Source organism: Neophocaena asiaeorientalis, unplaced genomic scaffold, assembly GCF_003031525.2.
Source record: "Neophocaena asiaeorientalis asiaeorientalis breed wild unplaced genomic scaffold, Neophocaena_asiaeorientalis_V1.1 scaffold230, whole genome shotgun sequence".
In the NCBI taxonomy this organism is placed as follows: domain Eukaryota; kingdom Metazoa; phylum Chordata; class Mammalia; order Artiodactyla; family Phocoenidae; genus Neophocaena; species Neophocaena asiaeorientalis.
In genome coordinates this window covers 3,940,742-3,956,912 of record NW_020175186.1, presented here as the reverse complement: position 1 = coordinate 3,956,912, position 16,171 = coordinate 3,940,742, and the positions used below count along the sequence as shown (strand labels likewise).

General features: G+C 37.7%; 1 pseudogene; it reads right to left on the bottom strand.

Moving 5' to 3' along the window:
• Positions 1-7,316: 7,316 nt before the first annotated feature.
• Positions 7,317-8,299, bottom strand: LOC112412927 (40S ribosomal protein SA-like; annotated as a pseudogene).
• Between the last annotated feature and the right edge of the window lie 7,872 nt (positions 8,300-16,171).

Sequence of the window (16,171 nt, the reverse complement as noted above, 5' to 3'; positions counted from 1 at the left end):
TATATATATATATATATATATATATACTATATATACTTAAAGACATTATAATTAGGGCTATTTATAAATCACTGGTAAGGTGTTTTTAAGGCAAATTTATTTCAAAAAATATTTATCAACAAATATTCACTCAACAGATATTTGCACTCACTGTGGGCTAGGTTCTCTCTCGGATGTAGTAAACCAGTTGACTCAGCACAGTTTTATAGCTTTTCATAGCAGTTGTACAGCGTGCACATTCCTAAAGAGAAAACTGCGTTGGAAAGGTTTTTTATAGCATGGCTTTATTTGACTTTGAATACTTAAACCAATGTTCATTCTAATTACACCCTTCTTTCAGGTTGAGGCTATACAAATAAGCCCTAGGATTCATCTGTGACTTTTTTCTTACCAAGGGTTTTTAAGTGGATGGATTTTAGTTCAGCTTTATTTGACTTTGCAGTGTTAGCTTCAGAGACATTTCCAAGAAATTATGATTATACAATTTCTAGAGAAACAGAGATAGAAGAAATAATTTAGTTTGTCTTACCCACATCTGTGTACATAACTCAGTACTTTGCACTGCTATATTCAATGGCCTAATATAAATTATCTTTTGATTTACCTGTGGTCTGTCTGATTTAAAATTTGGAAGTAGGGAGTTCTAAATAAACTGTAATCTTAAGTATATATAATTAACTACCAAAATACATAGTCATATACGTAATGTGTCCTTTTTGTGTGCATCTTACTCTTTATAATTTACCATTAGAAAGATGTATACATTTTATTCCATTTCTTTCTTCGTGTACCCAAGAGGAAAAAATTCTCATTCACTTACACAACATTGTCCCTTGGAAAAACCCAAGTGTTAAAGTGAATGAAGACGAACTATTTCTCTTCTAATGCCAGAAAAGTATTCCTAGTTTTGAATCCCACACTATATACATAGAGCAATGCGATAAATTACAAAAGGACTTTGAAAGTATTAGCCTCTTTAAACTCTCAAAAAATATTTTTCTTAAAGTAAAAGCTGTGATTGTATAAGAGAATACTGGAAAAAAATTAATAGAAAAGAGATGCAACTTGTAAAGAGAGTTAAAGAAATACACACTTCAACATGAAGGAGCCTAAAACAGAGATCACCCTGACTTAAGGTATTTTACAGACTAATAAATAGATTAAATGACAAGTAATATGTAATGTTCTTCGGGTCTGATGAAATATTACCTAATTGAAATCTCTCTCTCGCTCGCTCACTCTCTTTGAGTCCTATAGGGATGCTATTTTGCTTTCATCATCCTGGGTTACTGATTCCCTTTGGGTACCATTATGCTTATCATTCCAGATTGTGGAATATGGTATTCCTTGGAAGAAAGCACATAACATTATTGAAATCACCCACTTGGCTGCAAACACCTAGAGATTGTCTGTTTAACTTCTTCACACTGTTTTCTAAGTCATACTGTGAGAGGCAGAAGGTAAAAAATTTCATTTCTAGAATATTTAAAGTTACCCTTTCCAGAGTAAATATCTGAATACATAGTTTGATAATAGGATAGAATATTTAAAATACAGAATATTTAACTGCTATAAGCATACTCTAATCATAATTTTGGAGAAGGAACAACAAAAATGTAATGAAATGCAATGGCAGCTATAAATGTTTTCGAACTGCTGCCCTCTAGTGATCAAATAGAAAATTTTCTTTGACGTAAAAAGGCTAATCTACAGCTAGTTGATTTTAATTTTTTGAAAGTCAGCAGGAAAACATGCTTCAAATAATATTTATATTATATGTATGGCTTTTTTCCTAATACAAAGAATAAAAGGGCACTGATAAATCAGGATTGAATAATTGTGCAATTTACACAATTTTTTGTGCTTGTCAGTGGGATTATAATAACAGTAAATACACCATTATACCGTGGTGAGAACCACAGTGGGTAGGTTTTATTGTGTAAAATGGAGAGGCTGTGGTCATTCACTGAGACTCTGGATACAGAGTGCCAATACGTTCGGTCATTCATTGTGGAGAAGCAGAGTCAGAGCTCTTATCAAACCATACCTGAAACCTGCCCTCTAACTAGACTGATCTTCCAAATTTTTGAGTCAATGAACCCCATTTAATTAACACTTAAGCCAATTGGAGTTGGAGTTTCCATTACTTACGACTCAGAGTATTTTGATTTATCACCTTAAAAGTATTTTATGAATGGATAAATGGATGAATGGAAAAAGGATGGATAGACAAATCCAAGGTTTAGAATATAAATTAAAAGTACTGGAAAGAGGGAAGGGTCATGTAAGAATAATTATAGAACAAAATATTAGAAAGGCAGAACAGGGTAAGACAAAAGGTAGCCTTAAATTTCAAGTTAATTCAATTAAATGTTTATTACCATTGCTAAGTCATAATTACATGCTTTTACTGGATACCAGGGAAGAAGAAATAAATAAGACACGTATCTTGTTCTCAGAGGCCTCAGATTTTAATTAAGAAATTTAGATTTTTTTCTTATGGATAATTGGAAAAAAATTTTTAATCATGAGAAAAGAAATGATTTTATCAAGCACAGTAATGTTCTTAGAATTTTATCAGACAGCAGTGTGATAAACTGTGTGGAGAGAAGATGAAGGCAAAGGGGTCTCAATTCAGAAACTAGCTACTGTAACAGTCTGTGTGTGAGCCAATAAAATATTTTAAAATAATAGTCTCCTAAAAAAAAAAATAGTCTCCTTTCCCCTATGATCATCAGACTTTTAAGTCATTCAGGAATTGGGGAAAAATTATCCACAGACATGTAGATAGTACAAAAGAGCCATCACTAGAACACTTGTTTAGATCAGTTTGAAAATTATGGACTCAAATGACATTGGGAGATTGCTTCTGTGAGATAACTTAATTTCTAATAAGTGTATTTTATTTCTCCCTAGCCCACTCTCCTGTTTTCATCACTGGCATGACCCCAGACATTCAAAGAGAAAAATTAGCACATTTTTTTAGTGAGTGGAGAAAAGGAAAATGTCAATGGCAAATGGCATCAATCAACAGCCCTTACTCTTCTACCCTTGGGCCCTTCACCATCTAAAAATTCCTCCTCGGGACAGATGCAGCTAACAATGGATCTGATGGGACTGACTCCTTTTAGACTGAGATGACTCAGGAGCAAATGAAACCCCCATTCTTTGGCCACTTGTATTTTCCTTCTAGGGATAGTCCTCAAGGTTGAAATGAGTCTTGAAACAATATCAGGACGTGCAAATTGTGTGCAAATCAACCCCGATATTTGCATGGATCTCAGCTTTCTTATAGTGCTTCCTATCCTGGAGGCTATAAGATCAGAAGAGGGTAGATGGGGAGAGGAGAGTAATTTTCAATAGTTCATGACTTCATATTCTCGGGAGGCAAAATTTTGGTAATAACAGAAATTAAAGAATTTTCTACCATAGCAAGTAAGACAATACAAACATATCTCTAATGCATTATACATTTTACATTTAGTTTAACTTTTATTTTATCAAAGTGATATATGAAACTAGATTTAGAAGTCAAATTTTTTTTTAACAGCAGCAGTCCTTTGACTCATTTAACCTACTGACAATTCTTGCTACTAAGAGGTACCACTTTTGTGGAGAAGATTAAATGAGTGTGTGTGTGTATGTGCATGTGTGTGTTAAAGGATAAGGGAGTTCCTGGCATAGAATAAGCACTATATGTGTCAGCTATTATAATCATTACATTGCTCTTGTCTGATGTTCAATTTTTGACATCTATTGACATCCTCCTTTGAAAGATGAGGAATTAATTTTAATTCTGCTTTACACTTCTCCCTCTCTCTCTCTCTCTCACACACACACACACACACACACACACACACTTGCTATCCCCCATTCTGTCACTAATTTTATTTAAATAAAAATGTAATGTTAATATACCAATCAAAATAATAATGACAAGCAACTCTCACAGGATCACACAGTTTAGTGGCAGAGTTAGAATTCCACCTCAAGCCATCCACCTCTCCCTGCTCACAGCCAAACTATAGGGCTACTTTGCTTTCATTTCCTTTCTGTTTTTTTTTTTTTTTTTTTACGGTATGCGGACCTCTCACTGTTGTGGCCTCTCCCGTCGCGGAGCACAGGCTCCGGACCCCCAGGCCCAGCGGCCATGGCTCACGGGCCCAGCCACTCCGCGGCATGTGGGATCCTCCCAGACCAGGGCACGAACCCGTGTCCCCTAGCATCGGCAGGCGAACTCTCAACCACTGCGCCACCAGGGAAGTCCCTCATTTCCTTTCTTATATACCATTTTCTTTTCCCTAGAGTCCATAACTGTATCCTGCTATGTGTTGATGTTGTTTTATTATGTTTCTATATTCCTGTCATTAATCCATCTCAAAACATACCAAGAGAACTAATTTCTCTTGATATAATCAAACTCATCAGGTAATCTATTAGTTTCTTTTTCTCCCCTGGATACATTTCTCCTGGAGCTTTCTGCCCTTCAGTCTACACTAGATGCTTTCTAGTTCTGTCATATAGATGCCAACCTGGAGTTCTCAGTCACCATCCTTCTGGGGGGCTTTCCATCTCTCTTCTGTGTCACCTCCTTGCTTTCTGGATCCTATATCCTTCCTGGATTACATACTCCCACAGTTTCCTAAACCAGGAGCCTGTTTATGTATATAAACAGGGGCCTGCTATTTATTTATTTATAACAAATCTTGTTATTTGAAACACTGCAAATGTGAAAACTGATTTTTTCTACCTTCACACTTGATTGATAGTTTGCTTCTATGAATTCTAAGTATTGATACAATATTTTTTGATGGTATTATCTCATTGTTTTCCATCTTCTAATGTTGCTATTGGGAAGACTAATACCATTCTGATTCCTGAAGCATTGTGTATGTTTTTTTAAAAAATCCTTCTCTGGAATCATTATGGTACTCTATCTCTAGTGTTCTGAAAATTTAATAAGGGACTTTTTGTTGTCTTTGTGCTTGTCACTAAGAGGCAGAGCCTTGTAAGTCCTTCAAATCAAGAAACATTCTTATTTAATCTTCCTGATAATTTCTCCTCTTCCTGTCTACAGGAGTTCTCCAAGGTTTTTCCTGAAGAAGATTAAACATCTGGTAACCAGCATTCTAGGAGCTGAACTGAGAAAGGAGCTGGGGATAGAGTCTTACTATTCAGTATGAAAACTTTCATTTTTCCTCCTGACTTCAGTAAGGCATCTCATCTCACCCCAGACCTCAGCTACACCTCTGTCCTTGAGGTCTGGGACTATATGATCACCCTGCAGAGATATATTTCCATATTCTTCCATGATAGGTGAGGTCCATTTGCTTGTCTGCTCGTCTGTGTAGGCTGGGGTGGGTCTAACTCCTCTTCATATACAATTGTGGCAAATCATCATTTTTTAACCCTCAGTCAACCATCCTGCTTTCAGAGTTACCTGGTCATTTCAATTTCCAAGCTTTTCTACAGTTAATGCATGAATTAGATGAGTTCCTTTTGGTTTCCACTGAAAGGCGTTTAGAAATCACCCTTCCCCACTCTCTAGGTCACTTTTCATTTTTCTATCAGCTTTCCATCGTCTAAAGGCTGGGTAACATCTTCTAAATATTGTTGCCTGGTGTCCCACTTTTTTTTTCTTGGGGGTTTATAGCTTTTTAAAAAACTTTTTCACCATCATTTTAGTGAAACGTTTGGAGAAAATGAACACAAACTGTATGTTCAATTATCCAAATTTAACTGGAAATCTGTGTCCATTTTATATTTAAAAGAAAACTCAGCTGAAAACTTATGTCCACACAAAAACCTACACTTGAATGTTTTTAGCAGCTTTATTCATAATTACCAAAACTTGGAAGTAATCAAGATGTCCTTCAGTAGGTGAATGAATAAACTGCGGAATATTATTTACATACAATGGAATATTATCTAGCGCTAAAAAAACATGAGCTATCAAGCCATGAAAAGACATGGAGGAATATTAAATGAATATTACTAAGTGAAAGAAGTCAGTCTGAAAAGGCTACATACTGTATGATTCCAATTATGTGAAACTATATGACATTCTGGAAAAGGCAAAATTATGAGACAGTAAAAACATCAGTGGTTGCCGTGGGTTATGGGTAGGGGTGGGTTTGTGGGGGAGGGATGAATAACTGAAGCACAGAGGATTTTTAGGACAGTGAAAATATATCATATTGTTGGATACATATAATTATACATTTGTCCAAACCTATAGAATATATAAGACCAAGAATGAACCCTAAAGTAAACCATAGACTTTGGGTGATTATGATGTGCCAATGTAGGTTCATCAATTGTAACAAATGTACCACTCTGGCGGGGGATGTGGATGATGGAGGAGGCTGTGCATGTGTGGAGGCAGGGGGTACATGGGAAATCTATATAATTCTCCTCAATTTTGCTGTGAACCTTAAACTCTTACAAAACGTCTTAATTTTTTTTAAAAAAGAAATCCCTACCTTCACTGTGTAAAACTCAAAAGAGGGCCCATGTTTCTCTCTTTTAGGCATAGATAAAACGTAACATTCATCACAGAAAAAATTCTAATGTCTGAGCCTACACCAGTTTTAAATTTCCTCATTGAGATCAGAGTTAGATGATCTCACACAGAATGTTAAAGTATCTCCTCTCTAATGAAGCCTACTTCTCCATCTCCATCTTTTTTTTTTTTTTTTTGCTGTACGCGGCCTCTCACTGCTGTGGCCTCTCCCGTTGCGGAGCACAGGCTCCGGACACGCAGGCTCAGCGGCCATGGCTCATGGGCCCAGCCGCTCCGCGGCATGTGGGGTCTTCCCGGACCGGGGCACGAACCCGTGTCCCTGCATCGGCAGACGGACTCTCAACCACTGTGCCACCAGGGAAGCCCTGCATCTCCATCTTAATGGTTCTCATTCTTGCTCTACACACACGAAGAACACAGCCAAGTGTGAGGGACTTTTCACTGGCTCACTATCATACTATCCTTTAAAATTTTTTCTTTGTTCTAGATCTTAATACTACCTAAAAATATCTTTTCTCCTGCTTATCTGTTTTAGTGTCCTGTTGCTGTGGTAACAAATGAACACAAGCTTAGTGGCTTAAAACAACACAAATAGAGTTCTGTAGGTTAGAAGTTGGACACAGTTCTCATGAAGCTAAAATCAAGATGCCAGCAGGGCTGCATTCTTCTAGATGCTCTAGGAGAGAATCTGGTCCTAGTTTTTTGTTGTTGTATGTTTATTTTAAAGAAACTGATGTTTATTTTCAGTCAATCGTATTCCATTTTTCTGTGGAGGAGCCCGTGGATGAACAGCTTAAGACCACTTAGTGGTCATTCCTCCTACCAATTCAGTGTCCTGACCAGTGGGAGCTGCAGACCAGTCCCCAGTGGCGGGCTGAGCCCTGCAGTCTTCCCTAGGGAACTGGTGAATAGGCACAGAGGGCACCCGTACCTTCAGATGCAGGGTCTGTAACCTCAGATGGAGTGGCAGTAAATTCAGCGGCTGGAGTGTTATAAACACGCTTATAAACAGAGTGTTTCTTTTTTAGTGTACTACACATTCCAACAAATTGGAGCACTCTATTGCTAACAAAAGCCCCATTCTCTGTTTTTCTGCCTGTATGTTCACTGTTACTCTCACCCTGAAATTCCTCCTGGGTCACATCCTTTCCAGCAGCAGCCTACACTTCCTTTTCAATCTCTTCAGCATTCTGTACAAATAGAGATAAGGCATGACCTCTCATGGGTGCTCACGTGGTACCACACATGCACAGAACTTCCTGCGCCAGTGTCCACCGCGTCCAACCCACTGTCGTTGCAGAGGATGGCATGTCCACATAGTGCAGAGAATGTTACACAGAGCCATGGCAGACAGGTTAGCATAAGACAGTTCTGTAAGAGGCTAGTGATCAGCCCTGGGGTCAATAACCACCAGAAGACGTGGTTCCTGGAAGGCTCCTTGGATCTGATTAAAGAAGGTTCCAGAAGCAAAGTGGCCAGCAATAAAAATGGCTCTGGTAGCAGCAGCAAACTTCAGCCCAGCCCTGTGGCTAGTGTTCCTGGAGGATATGACACTGGTATCAGCCAGATTTTCCATGGCAACAATGGTACAAGCAATCAGAAAAAGCTTCCCCCAGGTCCCCTTCAGATTTATGATGTAGATGTCATCACCTATTTCCTTTGTGGATGTATATTTATATGGAAGTCAACACTGGTGCCACCTAAGTACATTCCTGATGCAAGAAATTTGAGGACATCCTCCTCCTTCATTTGCAGGATAGCAAGGGCTCCAGACATTGTGAAAGTTTTCCTTTAAGTTATGATGTAAAACCAGGACATTTTCATATGAATCCCTGCTTGGGTAGCACAGAAAGGCTCAACAGGTTTTGTTTTGTTTTGTTTTAACATCTTTATTGGAGTATAATTGCTTTACAATGGTTAGTTTCTGTTTTATAAAAAAGTGAATCAGCTATACATAAACATATATCCCCATATCTCCTCACTCTTGCGTCTCCCTCCCACCCTCCCTATCCCACCCCTCTAGGTGGTCACAAAGCACCGAGCAGGTGGGGTTTGGACTACGATTTGTTTTCCGAGGAATGTGAATGGCTTTTGCCCCTCTCTCTTAGACTTTTGGGTCCTAAATGGATCTTTGCTTACCAGTCTGTGCCAGTCTCCAGTCCATTTTTCACACTCCGGTGGGATTCATCTCCGTGAAGCAACAATCAGATCATTCTACTTGCTTTAGCACAATCTTTCTGAACTTCAATCTCTTCAAAGAATAATTTCCCAGTTCTTCCTGACAGTTGTTCAAGGGTCAACAACTGGTCTGAATCTACCATTCCAAATCAGTTTCCCATGTTTCCTTTTTAGTGTACTACACATTTCAACAAATTGGAGCACTCTATCGCTAACAAAAGCCCCATTCTCTGTTTTTCTGCCTTTATGTTCACTGTTACTCTCACCCATAACATCCTTTTTCCTTGCCTTTCGCTCATCAATGCCCAACATTATTCATCATTCAAGACCCAGATCAAACGTATTCTCTTTAACTGAGTTCCTTCCTTTATCATCTACTGGAAATTGAGATCCAGCCTTGACATTGGCAGAAATGTACAACCTTGAAGAAGGTAATTAGACTTCATCATGCTTCAGTTTCTTTATCTGTTAAATGTAATAAGTTATATCTACCTTTTGCATATTAAATTAAATAGTGTGTGTAAGCCATCACTCACAGTGCCTGTCATATAAATATTTAATATGTGAGAGTGATTATTATTATTAATCTATACTTTTATATGACACTTATCAGTTTCTGCCTTGCAGTCTTTGAAGGTGGATTCCATATTTGCATCATGTGCATTTTTCATAACTCTTGTCAAAATATCTGACAAACAGTATAAACAGTGAATAAAGTTGAATAAATAAATAAATCCTCCTAAACTTTATTACTAGGCTCCCCTGTGTCAAAGTGTACTGTATTATTTCCCTAGGGCTGCCATAACAGGTTACCGCGTACTGGGTGGCTTAAAGTAACAGAAACTGACCCTCTCACAGTGGAGGAGGCTAGCAGTCCAAACTCAAGGTGTCAGCAGGATTGGTTCCTTCTGTGAGGGGGAAATTGTCCCATATTTCTCCTAGTTTCTAGTGTTTGGTGGCAATTTTTATAGTTCCTTAGTGTGTAGATGTGTCCCTCAAATCTCTGCCTGTATCTTTACATTGCTTTTTTCTCTGTGTCTCCGTGTCCTCTCTTATTACAAAAAACTCAGTCATTGGATTTAGGGTTCACCCCAAATCCAGAATGATTTCATCTCAAGGCCCAAATAAGGTCACCTTCCAAAGTCTGGGTAGACAGGTTTTGTGGAAACACTGTTCAACACACAATGATTTCATCTCAAGGCCCAAATAAGGTCACCTTCCAAAGTTTGGGTAGACGAGTTTTGTGGAAACACTGTTCAACACACGACAAGTATGTACAAGGCTCCTTCCCATTTTCAACAAATTGTAATCAAGAACACAAATTCTAGCCTGACTGCTTAAGTCCAGGCCCTGTCCCACCGTTACTGGATTGTGGCTTTGGTTACATTACTTAACTATACCCAGTTTCAGTTTCTGCATGAGTGAAATAAGGATAAATAATAATATCTACCTTAAAGAGTTTCTATGTAGATTAAAAGACATAAGCCTTATAAAGGACTTAGTATAGCCCAGTTGTTATTAATCAGTCAATAAGTCTTGGTTTCTTCTTTTATTTATTTATTTATTTTTATTGGGTAGGTCTGTCCACCTGGAAAGCTCACTTCACCTCCCACTTTTTACTTGACTAACTCCTTCTAAATATTTATGTCTCGGCTTAAGTGTCATTTCTTCAGGGAGGCATTCTCTGACGTCTCAATAGAATCTAATAGTCCTCAATCCCCTTTCTCATTCCTCATCACAATTGTGTAATGGCTGGTTAATGATTATGATCAAATAGTAATTGAATACACTTTAGCTAATTAACCTTTAGTGTCTGACTCCCCGTGGAGAACTCTCTTTAGTCTGATACGGACTCAGATTGCCTGGGATTGAATCCTGGCTCCTTCCCTCTTCCTCCTTGGGTGAGTTCCTTAATCTACTCAAGTCTCAGTTTCCTCATATGAAATGGCTGTAATAACATTACTTACATCAAGCAATTGTACGAATCAAATGAGATCCTGTATGTAAAACATACAGCTCACAGTGCCTGGTACATCCAAGTGCTTAAAAATGGCTATTTAGTATTAATAATTTTTTTCAGTTTCTGGCATCTAGTTGAGGAAGTGAATGAATTAATACTGAATGAATGAGCCAAGTTTTTGGCCAAATCTAGGAATACAACCTGTGCAGCAGAATAGTGTGGCAATTTAATATGCTCCTATGACCTTGTCCTCATTAGAGATTTCCTCTAACCACAGGAGCTAGAAAGCCCAATGGAAGAGGTGCCTAACACCTCTGACCCAAATAATTTCCTCTATTATAACCCTTACAATCCCATTAAAACCAGAATTTAAAACATAAAAGGTCCATAGAATCCAATTTGTTTCTAGCCCTAGGGTGGTCTTTTAGAGATGGACAAATACTTCTGGGAGGGCAGCGAAAAAGATCAGCTAAGGCAAGTCTGGGTCCTAAACAGGTGAAGTGTGTCTGGAGGCAACAATGCTTTAGTATGAGGAGGGATAGAAAGTCATCAGGACTTTGCAGCTTTTAATGTGATTCGCTACAGTCTAGGGGAAAAACAACACAATGCTATATGGACATTGAGAAAAGCAGCTTCAATATTTAAAAGAAAATTATTCACTACCCTAAGAATAAATTGGTGTTCTGGAATAAATATGTCCATTGGAAAGCAAGCAATATTTATTTCTGCATTGTCTACACAGCAGAAGAGACACAGCTTTGCAATCAGAATGAACTGGTTTGAAACTCTGGTGCAAATGTCACTTTCTTTTGAAAATGAGTCATGAATCACACAGGTTTTAAATTTACTTTGGGGTGGGGGGACCTGGCAGTTTGATCGCTGAAGTCATTTATATTTCCTTAAATAGAGGAAACTGAAACAATGACTTTTTTCTTTTTGGTTGAGACACATAATTTTAGAAATTAAAGATTATTTAGTTCAAAGATCTTAATTCACAAATGATAAAACTGAGGAGCAGAGAGATTAGGTGACTTGACTAGGGTCACACAGCAATTTGGTATTTTGGATTCAGAATTCAAAACTAAATCCTGATTCAAAACTAGATTCAAACTGATACCTGATGCCACAGGTTATCAGATCTCTTTCCCCCATGCTTGGCTCACCTACTAGAGGCAGCTGTTCCACTGAAGGGTAAGATGCAGCACCATGCAAGTCCTGGACTAGAGGGGCATTGAAGATTTATTTCCTCTGCTCACTGAATTTCAAGTCCACACTTCTATTATCCTCCACAGGAAAGAGTGCAACCTTGGATTTTGTTTATATGGTGACCCAGGAAAGATGGATTCTCTCTCTCTCTTTCAGTAACAAACTGTGCTTAATAACTGGGAAGGATATGTGAATACAGATAAAAACAATTTCATTTATAAATATACACTATATATTTTTAAATTATTTTTTATTTTTAAAGGATGCCCCTGACTTCCTTTGCTCCACCTCCCTTCTTGCTCCTCCCTCAAAAGAGACTTGATTCCCCAGATGAGATGTAAAACATCAGTTAGTCCACCTGTACTAATGGGTCAGGTGACTAGGTTAAAGCATCAAGCACCTCTTTGTGTTGTCCCTTTTATACCTCTTTCATTAATGCAACTGAGGGAGGATATTAATGTTTGGCCTTCTTGTCTCTTCTGTTTTTCTTTCTTCATGTGTTTGTACAAAAGTTGGTACAGGGCTTCCCAGGTGGCACAGTGGTTGAGAGTCTGCCTGCCGATGCAGGGGACACGGGTCCGTGCCCCGGTCCGGGAAGATCCCACATGCCGCGGAGCGGCTAGACCCGTGAGCCATAGCCGCTGAGTAAAAAAAAAAAAAAAAAAAAAAAAAAAAATTGGTACAATTCCAATAACTAGATTGAGAGGAAAGGATAATTTCTCACTTAGTTCACAAGCTCCAGCTGCATGTTCCATCTCAGAGGTCTGCAGGGGTATACTTCTCATAAAACTTATAAGAATAATAAAACACAATAAAACTTATCATAAAGGAGTCTTTTGGTTCCTCTTTGGAATCCTTACATATAAAACCCCTTAGTGAGCTCACAGATGAGGAAAATCATGATTGTTAAGGCAAAAGTAGGCATTTTGGGATCCTTCCATATATTTCCATCAAAATTCAACTCATTCATCTGCTCAAAAAATATTTAATAAGCATATGCTATGTATCAGACTATTTCAGACTCTGGGGATAAAGGGATGAACAAGACAATTTTCCATCCTAACGGAGTTTTGATTCTAGTTAGAAAGATAAAAACACATTGATATGCCATCCTACTTTCTAAAAGCATTACATATCATTGACCGTTTATCAAGCTCCAGACATTGTTTGAAATGCTTCATAAATTGTATTTCATTTCATCCTTATTGCAACCCTGTGAAGTAGGTATGTGATGTGATATGATACAATATAATATTTCATAGCAGAATAATGCAATATATTGCAGATAGAAAAGTAAAAATACCCAAGGTCCCACCATGCTGAAGTGTTTGAGGTAGAATCTAAACTCAGATTCATCTGAGCAAAGGTACACTTATTTGTACCTATGTTTTTCATCCCTTTATTTACCAATATTATTAATCAATCATAGTGTCTTGGGTGCTATGCTAATGACTAGAAATATAAAGAGGAATAAGACTGTCTTTACCATCAAGAAACATCCAGCTGGTAGAGGAAAGAGACATAAAAATAAACTTCTGTAATGATGAGTTATGGGAACTGAGGCAGAGGACTGTAGAAGAGGCAGCGGGAAACCGAAGAGAGAAAGATCTGTCCCATCCAGACACTGACGTAAGTTTCAGGAGATGGTGTTTGAGCTGCATCCATCACTATGTAGAATTCCCTTTCCCTTTTTCCACTTTTTTTTAGATTCTTTTACCATAAAGGTCATTACAGATTATTGAGTAGAGTTCCCTGTGCTATACAGTAGGCCCTTATTAGTTATCTATTTTATATATAGTAGTGTGTATATGTCAATCCCAATCCTCCAGTTTAATCCCTCCCCCCCTTTCCCCGCTGGTAACCATAAGATTGTTACCATAGCTTATGGTATTTGTTTTTCTCTTTCTGACTTACTCCACTCTGCATGACTCCACTCTGACTCCACTCCACTCTATGACTCTAGGTCCATCCACCTCTCTCAATTTCATTCATCCAACTCAATTTCATTTCTATTTATGGCTGAGTAATATTCCATTGTATACAGGTGCCACATCTTCTTTATCCATTCATCTGTTGATGGACACTTAGATTGCTTCCATGTCCTGGCTATTGTAAATAGTGCTGCAATGAACATTGTGGTACATGACTCTTTTTGAATTATGGTTTTCTCAGGATATATGCCCAGTAGTGGGATTGCTGGGTCATATGGTAGTTCTATTTGTAGTTTTTTAAGGAACCTCCATACTGTTCTCCATAGTGGCTGTATCAATTTACATTCCCACCAACAGTGCAAGAGGGTTCCCTTTTCTCCACACCCTCTCCAGCATTTATTGTTTCTAGATTTTTTGATGATGGCCATTCTGACGGGTATGAGGCGATAGCTCTTTGTGGTTTTGATTTGCATTTCTCTAATGATTAATGATGTTGAGCATCCTTTCATGTGTTTGTTGGCAATCTGTATATTTTCTTTGGAGAAATGTCTATTTAGGTCTTCCACCCATTTTTGGATTAAATTACCATTTTCTCATTGTAAAATATATCAATCTCTAATACTACATCTTGCCTCACAATCTTCTTTTTCTGATATATGTATAAATCTGTTTTATTTTATTTCATTTACTTTAGTGTTTCCCTGGCATATCTTTTGTCCATTCTGTTACTTTCAACCTTTCTGTGTCCTTATATGGAATGTTTCAAAAGAAAGCTCTGGGACTTTACCAGGGCTACTCATTCTTGGCAGAACCTTAACTTAACTATTTTTCCTAAGCCCTAAGTCTGTTGAATGTTCAGCTTAACTTCTTTTCTTTTCAGCTATTATTTTTGCTTTTGGAATCTCCAATTTCCTCAAGAGGAAATAATCACCATAAACGCCTTAACTCCCTCAGGCTGTTTTTTTCTTTCCTAGATACTGGTTCTGTAAGGCAAGTCCCCCTTCGCCTTGAAATTTTCTGAAGTTTTCAATTAATTTTTTAAACATTTTATCCAGCTTTTCTAGCTGTTCTCAGGGTTCAGTGGTCTGAATAAAACCCAGAATTTTATTATGGAAGTGTAATTTCTTGTTGCTGATTAAAAACAGGATGAATCTTACATGTTCCCATTAAGAATAATGTTTTCTGTATGCTTTTCATTAATTTTTCCTCTTAAATTGATTTTTTCTTCCTTTTCCTTTTCTTAAAAAAATTATATTGCTATTCTCTTCTTTTGATGCTTACTGTTTTTCTGTCTTTGTTCTTTTTAAGTAGCCCAATTAAAAGCTATACATTTTCCCTGAAAACCACCCACAAGAAGTATTTAGTGCACCCATAAAATTTCAGCTACACAGTATTTTCAATACCATGTAACTGAAATTATTTTCTAAATTCCATTTTATGATCTATGAGTTATTTCAAAATTTGTAATTTAATTTTCCTAGTTATCTTTTTATTATTGTTTTCTAGTTTCATTTTTATTGTGAACAGAGAAAATTATCTGATCAATTTTCCCCCACTGAAATTGCTGGGGTTTTTGGTTTGTTTGTTTGTTTGTTTGTTTTTAATGGCCTGGTATTTGGTCAGGTTTTGTAAATGTTTAGAATTTGCATGAAAAGAAATTCCTATTCTTCAGTTATTGAGTACAACATTTCATGAAGTTAAATTAAGGTTATTTTTTAATCACATTGTTCAAATGACCAATAGTTTATTTTTATTTAAATTTTTTTGTCCACATGGTAGTTTGTACTCTGTCAACTTGGTGAAGCTGCATTTACCACCATTTACCAAAAGACCACCAAGTCTTTTCCTTATATGGCATCAGGTTAGAGTTACAAAAGAGGCAGACAGAAGGGAAGCCACAGCTATTTCTTTCTGAGTGTCTTTGAAGCCCGTTTTGGGGAGGGACACACAGAAGGGGGTCCAGTGGGCTCTACTTGTCCATACTCTCTTCCACTCCACATCCAGATCTTTCTGGCCAGGAGTGGCCCTGAGCCCCCGAGTGAAGCTTGGCTGAAAGCTCAGAGCAGTAGCTACACAGGAGCCACAGCTTTCCACAGACTCCTTCCTGAGCTTTCCTCCCTAGTCTCACTACAGCACCTGGATGTTTGTGCACACTCCAGTGTGTCCACACATGGTGGTGTTTCAGGAGAGCTAAATGGTACCTTTCTTCTGACCCTCCAAAATCTCCCTCCCAGACCATTACTTCCCAGTTCCTTCCACAATTTCAAAAGGCCTATCTCTATAACAAATCCTCTATTCTACAATATTCACAGTACTTTTGCTGTCCTGATTATATCCTGTCTGAGAATCTATTTGCATTTTTAAAACTTACAA